This window comes from Zingiber officinale, chromosome 11A (assembly GCF_018446385.1).
Source record: "Zingiber officinale cultivar Zhangliang chromosome 11A, Zo_v1.1, whole genome shotgun sequence".
Classification (NCBI taxonomy): domain Eukaryota; kingdom Viridiplantae; phylum Streptophyta; class Magnoliopsida; order Zingiberales; family Zingiberaceae; genus Zingiber; species Zingiber officinale.
Genome location: NC_056006.1, coordinates 20,371,670 through 20,379,572, shown reverse-complemented (window position 1 = coordinate 20,379,572; position 7,903 = coordinate 20,371,670). Strand labels below are relative to the sequence as shown.

At 39.3% G+C, this 7,903-nt stretch overlaps 1 non-coding gene across 1 annotated transcript; it reads right to left on the bottom strand.

Moving 5' to 3' along the window:
• Positions 1 to 301: 301 nt before the first annotated feature.
• Positions 302 to 407, bottom strand: LOC122033103. Its single transcript, XR_006126364.1, has one exon. It is a non-coding gene; the product is annotated as a small nucleolar RNA R71 (small nucleolar RNA).
• Between the last annotated feature and the right edge of the window lie 7,496 nt (positions 408 to 7,903).

Below are 7,903 nucleotides of genomic sequence, written 5' to 3'. Positions count from 1 at the left end.
TCAAATTGAAGCAGAAAGTTTCCAACTAGACCCAGAGTTAATTTTCATGATACAAGGTCACAAATTTGGAGGAGAAGTATCAGAAATTCCTTATCTGCATCTTGAAACATTTTTAGAGATTTGCGATATGGTGAAATGTGAAGGAGTGTCAGCAGATGCAGTTCGATTGATGACATTTCCTTTCAGTATCAAGGATAAACAAGGACTTGGTTATATTCTCTCCATCCTCAAAGCATCACAAGTTGGGAATAATTGGAGAAGCAATTTCTCAATCATTTTTTTCCTCCAAGCAGAACAGTGTATATGAGGAATTGCATAACAAATTTTGCTCAAGCATATGGAGAATCATTGTTTGAAGCATGGGATAGATTCAAAAGTCTTCAAAGATAGTGCCCTCATCATGGTTTTGAAAAATGGTTAATTATGCACATATTCTATGGGGAAATTTCTTTCTCAGATAAGAGTTTATTGGATTCATCAGCTGGAGGTTCTTTTATGGACAAAAGTGTAGATGAAGCTTATTCATTAATTGATCAAGTGACATTGAACCTCCATGAATGGTCGAACGTAAGTTGGATGAAATCTCCCTCAAACATTCAAACAGTGCAAGCCATAAATGCTATAGAGCCTGTCGAACAAATTGTAACTCAACTATCTATGAGTGTTGAAATTCACAAGTCACAGAGTGAGGAGTTCAAACATTTGGGGGCAAAGCTTGATAGTATTGTTTCAAAATGGTTCAAAGAAGATCCCCCTTCTACACAGTCAAGATCTAATGAAAAGTGTGATGATGTTGGGTTGAGAAGTGGCAAAAATCATGTAGAACTTCTGAAGAAAGACATGTCTAGAATTGAGGAGAAGAATAATAGAAGATCACAAGAACTCAGTTCCATCTTTCCAAGAAGTTCCCAAAGGCCACAAGTACCTTTTCCTAAACAATTGATCATACCAACACTAGATAAGCAAGTTGAATCTCCTCCACAAGATAAAAGGGAATATGGGAAGTTAGAAGTACCTTCCCCAAGACCTTCTCTAAGGGTTCCTTTTCCACAAAGGTTAGTGGGGGTCAATGAAAATAAAGACTTCGGCAAATCCTGTGACACTAATATGGTTGAGTGCAGATTTTTTAAATGTATATGAAGATGAGGACTCTTCAGATGAGGATTTTATTGATAATGCAGTGGTAAATAAGTTTTCAGATCTACCTCCAAATTTTATAGGGTGTTATAGTGACATTGAATTTTCAGATGATGAATGTAATGTGGTAGATCAACTTAAAACTACAAGTAAAGTTATTGATCCTCCTATAGTTGATTCTCCTATTGAGGATATTGATGTTGGTTTGTTTTTTAATGTTTGTGTTGATGATGTTGATATGGAACAATGTGTAGGGAGCTGTGTTGTGGAAGCAGCATCTCAAGAATCACCTCCTTTGTCCACACAATCCTTAGATGTTGTAAGAGCTGCAAGGATTGAGCATGTTGTGGACCAATGTGTAGGGACTCATGTAGATATGGTTGAGTCTCAAGAATCACCATCATTGATATCATCAACACCTGAGCCAGAGCCAGAACCATCATTTGATTCAGAGAAAGTCACATCTACATGTTTAGAAATTTCAGGTATTTCTCAGCAAAGTAAGGTTAGTATTTCTTGTGATCTTTTGGAAAATTTTATAGAGGTACCTAACATTGACTTTATTGGATGTGATTCAAATTTTATTTCTTATTCTGCTTATCTTAATATGGTTATGGCTCTATCCTATCTAATATGTTTGTGGGAGATTTGTACTTTCTTTGCATGTATAGATTTCATATGGGCCAATAATTGGAAGCTCAATCTGAACCGTCTTCGACCACCTGAAAAAATTTCCAAGAAGACGAAGATGGAGAGAGTTATACTTTACTTTGTAGCTCCTTTGATGAAAGCTCTCTCCATAATAAGAGCCCTTGGTAGGAGGGTTCTAAAATATCTTACCCCTCCAAGAGCGAGATTTCGATGAATCTAATGAGGTGGTCGAGCTAATGACCTTAAACAAGCGCTTCTTGGGAGGCAACCCAAGTTCATTTTCCTTATTTTCTTTTATGTCTTTAGTTCTTTCTTTATAATAAACATGTATCCTCTACTTAATTTTTCTTGTCTATCTTATTTTTATAGAATTCAAAGTTGTGGAGGAATGTGAGCATTGGATAGAGGAGTATTTTTAAAACATGAATGTCAACCATTTGGAGCTCATCACTTGGTAACTTCTCTAAATTTCATAAATCTTCTCCACATTTTTTTTAGTTTTCATTGGGACAATGAAAAGTTTAAGTCTGGGGGGATGCATTAGATGTATTTGATTTAGTTTAGTTTTTACATAATAATTTTTTTGTTTTTTGCTAGTTGCATCATTCATCATATCATGATTGTTTGTTCCTTAATGCAAAATACTAGCACGTTTATTATCTAGATTCATGATGTTTTAAATGATGCTAGTAGTAAGCTTTATGTACTTCTTTTCTCTATCTCAGGTAGCATGAAATAAGCTAAGAATCATATGGAGATGAGTTTTAGTCTTGGCTTGACCTTAAGAATCTTACTTTCACTACACTTTGACTTGATGCTTGAATGGTTGATATCATTGAAATAGTCATGATTCATCTTGTTTGCTTAGTACTTGGTTTCCATGGTGATTTTTTAAACTTCATTTTGGTTACTGGATGAGGCTCAACTCATGAAAGCTCATTTGGAAAAATTAAAATATCCCAACATTTGTGCTAAAAGTACACTTGTGAAATAAGATTTGCCCAATGCAAATACTTATGAAAAAATTGAAAAAGAAAAGCAATGAAAAAAAATAAGGGATATAAAAACCAGTTGTCGTGAGTGGAATCTAGCAAGTCACCCCTTTGAGACCGAGTTAGGTTACTGGGGAAATGACTGCTTAGCTTCTCTTGAGATTGAGCACACCTTTGAGACCTTGGGTTGGTTGAGAAATATGAACCAAGTGAGTGGCAAGTAAGTGCCTATCACTGGTTACTTGTCTCTCACTGGAAACATTAGGAATTCAAATTTGATGACGACTTGACTAGGACATAGATTGAAACTTGAAGGGTTTTTGAGTTACTTTTACATTGTGCACAGGATACTTAAGCTTGAGCCATACTTGATTTGTTTCCATGATTATGCTTGTTATTGGAACTCTTTGATAGAGTTAGGAAATACATTAGGGTTTATGAATGTATTGTAGAACATATGAATTTAGATTGCAGCATTTTACATGAGGACAAACAAAGGTCTGGGGGTGTGATGTGCGTAGATTTTATATACTTTTATGCATGTTTTAACGCACATTTACATACTTTGAGCTTTCTTGATCTATGCATTTTTATACTTCCAGCTTTTCTTTTAGCATATTTACTCTTTTTGTTCGGAGATCTGCTTTTTGTATATTTTTTGTACACAGGAGTCGAATTTGGTGAAGATTCTACATTCTTGGACAAACTTATGAGCTAAGCATTGGAGAAAGCACTTGGCCGTGTGCCACACACGGCCCTGCCTGGGTGGAGTGCTCTGGCCGTGTGGTCAACCAGGAGAAACAGACAAGGAACTTGGCCTGGCCGTGTGAACCTCACACGGCCGTGCCAAGTTTTGAAGCAAATCAGAGTTCAATCCTTACATGGCCGTGTGGATCTATATGGTCGTGTAAGGTTTCCAGAGACCAAGAAGGCCCTGGCCGTGCAGGGTTCCCAGCGCTTAAAAGTGTTCTGGCCGTGTGCACCACACGGCCGTGCCAGGTTTCCAGAAGCTAGGGCAGTCCAGGCCGTGTGGATCTACACGGCCGTGCTTGGAGGTCTTGATGGGAGTTGTCCACGGCCACACGACCGTGTATGGATGGCAGAGAGGGGAAAGGCTCTGGCCATGTGAACCTCACACGGCCATGCCTCGGGGCCGTGTGGCGCTCGAAAGCCCCTCTCTATTTATAGCCTCTTTGAAGATTTGAAAGGGGATCTTCTCCCCTTTGGGATAAAGCAAGATTTGGTGGATTCCTCCCATTCTTGGGAGGATTCTTGGGTGATCTAAAAGGAGATCTTGGCGAATTCGACTTCGGTAGCGAGGATTGGATCCGAAGATAGAGATATATTGTAGATAAGTTTTCTTTCTCTCCTCTTCTTGGATTGGGATTGAAGAAATGCTTGTAATCTTCTTATCTTTAGTTTTCTTTCTTCGTTTTATGGAGTAGATCTTTTTGTTCTAGGATGGAGGGAGTCTTTGTGAGATAAATTAATGTAAACTCTTGTGGATTTGCCATTTCTTTGTTTCTATGATGTTGCCTAGTTTGTATCGATTGGATCTTGAATGATTAATTGTGATTAGGGCTTAATTCTCATTCTTGATTGATTATTTGGATATCCTATGGACTTTGTAGAGATTAACTCTCACTCGATTTTCCGAGGGATCCATGTGACAGGTGCAAGCCCGTGTAAGGACGTTTGAGGGATAACCTTGAAGGGGAAATGAGAATATTCAATAGGGTAGGATAGATTTTATGATTCAATCCTTGTATCTTTATGGGTTAAGAAGCTATGAACTTCTATGTTGATATCCGAGGAAAGCATAGTAATAGGTGCAATCCTGTGTAAGGACAACGTAGGTTCATATCTAATTGATCACATTTAGGTACATTTTTCAGTCCTAAGCCGGTTATCTACTGCAAGAGAGAACCGACAAATTTGTACAAATATTAGACAATTGAGAAATAAGAATTGGTAAACCATATACATTCAAGAGATCTTATAAAGAAACCAAAACTCCTAGAACCTACCTTTATCATAACTCAAACCCCAAACTCTTGTTTGTTAATCTTTCATTTTAGATTTATTTTTTCATCCTTAGCATTTGAAACCAATTGATTAGTTGTTTAGCTAATTCGCTTTGAGATATTTCTAGTGCTTATTCCAGTCCCTGTGGATACGATAATCTTTTATATTACTTGCGACATTTTGATACACTTGCGGAACATAACAAATACTCGACTAGGAATAATTAAGAGTAGTGTTCCCTATATTATCTCACTATCGATTCAACCAATCGATTGATATAGGTAAGAACCTTCTACTCAAGGACGCTATTATACTTAGTTATTTGGCACCAATACAAGTAAGTATAATAATAAAAAATAAATGCCTTTATTTATATACAAGAATATGATACAATGAGTCCATACAACAATCATCAAATGATTGACTCTAGGGCTCTAACTAACAATCTCCCACTAGCACTAGTGCCAATCAGTGTTGGCTCTAAGGCCTAATGACCTAGTGTGACCATCATACTTTCGTTGTGCCAAAGTCGACCTGCGATGTTAGCCTCTGTGGGTACTCTACAAAACTTCACATCTCCTCTCTCGATAATCTCTCGAATGAGATGGAAGCGCCGTAGTATGTGTTTGGTCCGCTGGTGTGAGCGAGGTTCCTTCGCCTATGCTATAGCTCCATTGTTGTCACAATAGAGGTCTATCGAGTCAACGATGCTAGGAACCACCCCAAGTTCAGTGATGAACTTGCGGATCCAAACTGCCTCCTTTGCCACCTTTGATGCAGGAATATACTTGGCCTCTGTTGTAGAGTCAGTGACTGTGTCCTGCTTCGAACTCTTCCAGCTCACAGCACCACCATTAATGCAAAACACGAACCTTGACTGCGATCGATAATCATCCTGGTCGGTCTGGAAGTTGGCATCACTGTAACCCTTTACAGCTAGCTTGTCATCGCCTCCATATATCAAGAAATATTCTTTAGTCCTTCTTAAGTACTTAAGAATATTCTTGACCGCTATCCAGTGACTTTCACCTGGATCTGACTGGTATCTGCTCATCATGCTCAAAGAATACGAGACATCAGGACGAGTACATAGCATGGCGTACATGATAGATCCTATGGCTAAGGCATAAGGGATCTGATTCATGCGGTCTCTCTCCTCTCTAGAAGAGGGACCTTGAGTCTTCCAAAGACTCACACCATGTGACATCGGCAGAAATCCCTTCTTGGAGTTCTGCATGGCAAACTGTAGGAGTACCTTGTCAATATATGTACTCTGACTTAGGTCAAGCAACCTCTTAGATTTATCTCTATAGATCTTTATGCCTAGAATGCGGGATGCTTCACCTAAGTCCTTCATTGAGAAACAAGTCCCTAGCCAAGTCTTGACAGACTGCAGCAAAGGGATGTCTTTCCCGATGAGTAGTTTGTCATCCACATACAATACTAGGAAAACAACTGTGTTCCCTACAACCTTCTTGTAGACATAAGGTTCATCTTCATTCTTGATGAAACCAAACTATTTGATTGCATCATCGAATCGAAGATTCCAGCTCCGAGAAGCTTGCTTTAGTCCATAAATGGACCTATGCAGCTTGCATACTCTGCCAGTATGCTGTGGATCTTCAAAACCCTCAGGTTGTGTCATGTACACATCCTCGAGCAGGTTTCCATTTAGAAACGTGGTTTTGACATCCATTTTCCATATCTCATAGTCATGGTATGCTGCAATAGCAAGCATGATCCGAATGGACTTAAACATCGCTACTGGAGAAAATGTTTCATCATAGTCAATACCATGAATTTGCTCGAAACCTTTAGCTACCAAGCGACCCTTATAAATAAGTCCATCCATGTCAGTCTTTCTCTTAAAGACCCACTTACACCCAATGGGTTTGACCACTTCAGGTGGATAAACCAAAGTCCATACTTGGTTAGTGTACATGGATTCCATCTCAGATCTCATGGCTTCTAGCCATTTCTCGGAATCTAGTCTCATTACAGCTTCCTAATAGGAGGTGGGCTCATCCTTTATGAGCACAACGTTCTCATGGTCAGACAAGAGAAATGAGTATCTCTCAGGCTGATGACGTACCCTATCAGACCTGCGAAGAGGTATGTCTACTTGAACTGGTTGTTGTTCCTCAACTCCTTGTGGAACAACATCATCCACAACACTTTATGGTTCTAGTTCAACTTCCATCGAGGTTTCAGTGCTATTGTTTACATCTTGAACTTCTTCAAGATCGAACGTACTCCCACTAGTCTTTCTAGAAACAAAATCCCTTTCTAGAAATATCCCAGTCTTAGCCACAACCACCTTGTGTTGACTGGGAAAGTAGAAGTAATATCCCTTCGTTTCCTTGGGGTATCCAATGAAATAGCACTTGTCGGATTTGGGTCCCAATTTGTCCGAGACTTAACGTTGAACGTAAGCCTCACAACCCCAAATCCTCATAAAAGACACCTGGGCATCTCTCCCAGTCCATATCCTATATGGTGTCTTTATTACAGCCTTAGATGGAACTCGGTTGAGAATGAAAGCTGCTATGTCTAGAGTATAGCCCCAAAGAGATGTAGGAAGATCTGTGTGACTCATCATAGACCGTACCCTATCTAATAGGGTACGATTCCTCCTTTCGGATACACCATTCCACTGTGGTGTTCCAGGAGGAGTGAGTTGAGATAGAATCCCACACTCAGCTAGATAGTCACGAAACGCATGACTAAGGTATTCCCCACCTCGATCTGATCAAAGTATCTTAATACTCTTGCCAAGCTGGTTTTGTACTTCATTCTTGAATTCTTTGAACTTTTCAAAGGATTCAGACTTATGTGTCATCAAGTACACATAACCATATCTACTGAAGTCATCAGTAAATGTAATGAAGTACCTATAACCACCTCTAGCAGTGACATTGAAAGGACCACATACATCGCTATGTATAAGACCTAACAAGTCAGTCGCCCTCTCACTGTGTCCACTAAAGGGAGTCTTGGTCATCTTGCCTAGAAGGCATGACTTGCATGTCTCATAAGATTCAAAATCAAATGTGTCACGCCCCAGAGGAGTCCCTGTCCGAGAAAATTTCGGCAGCATC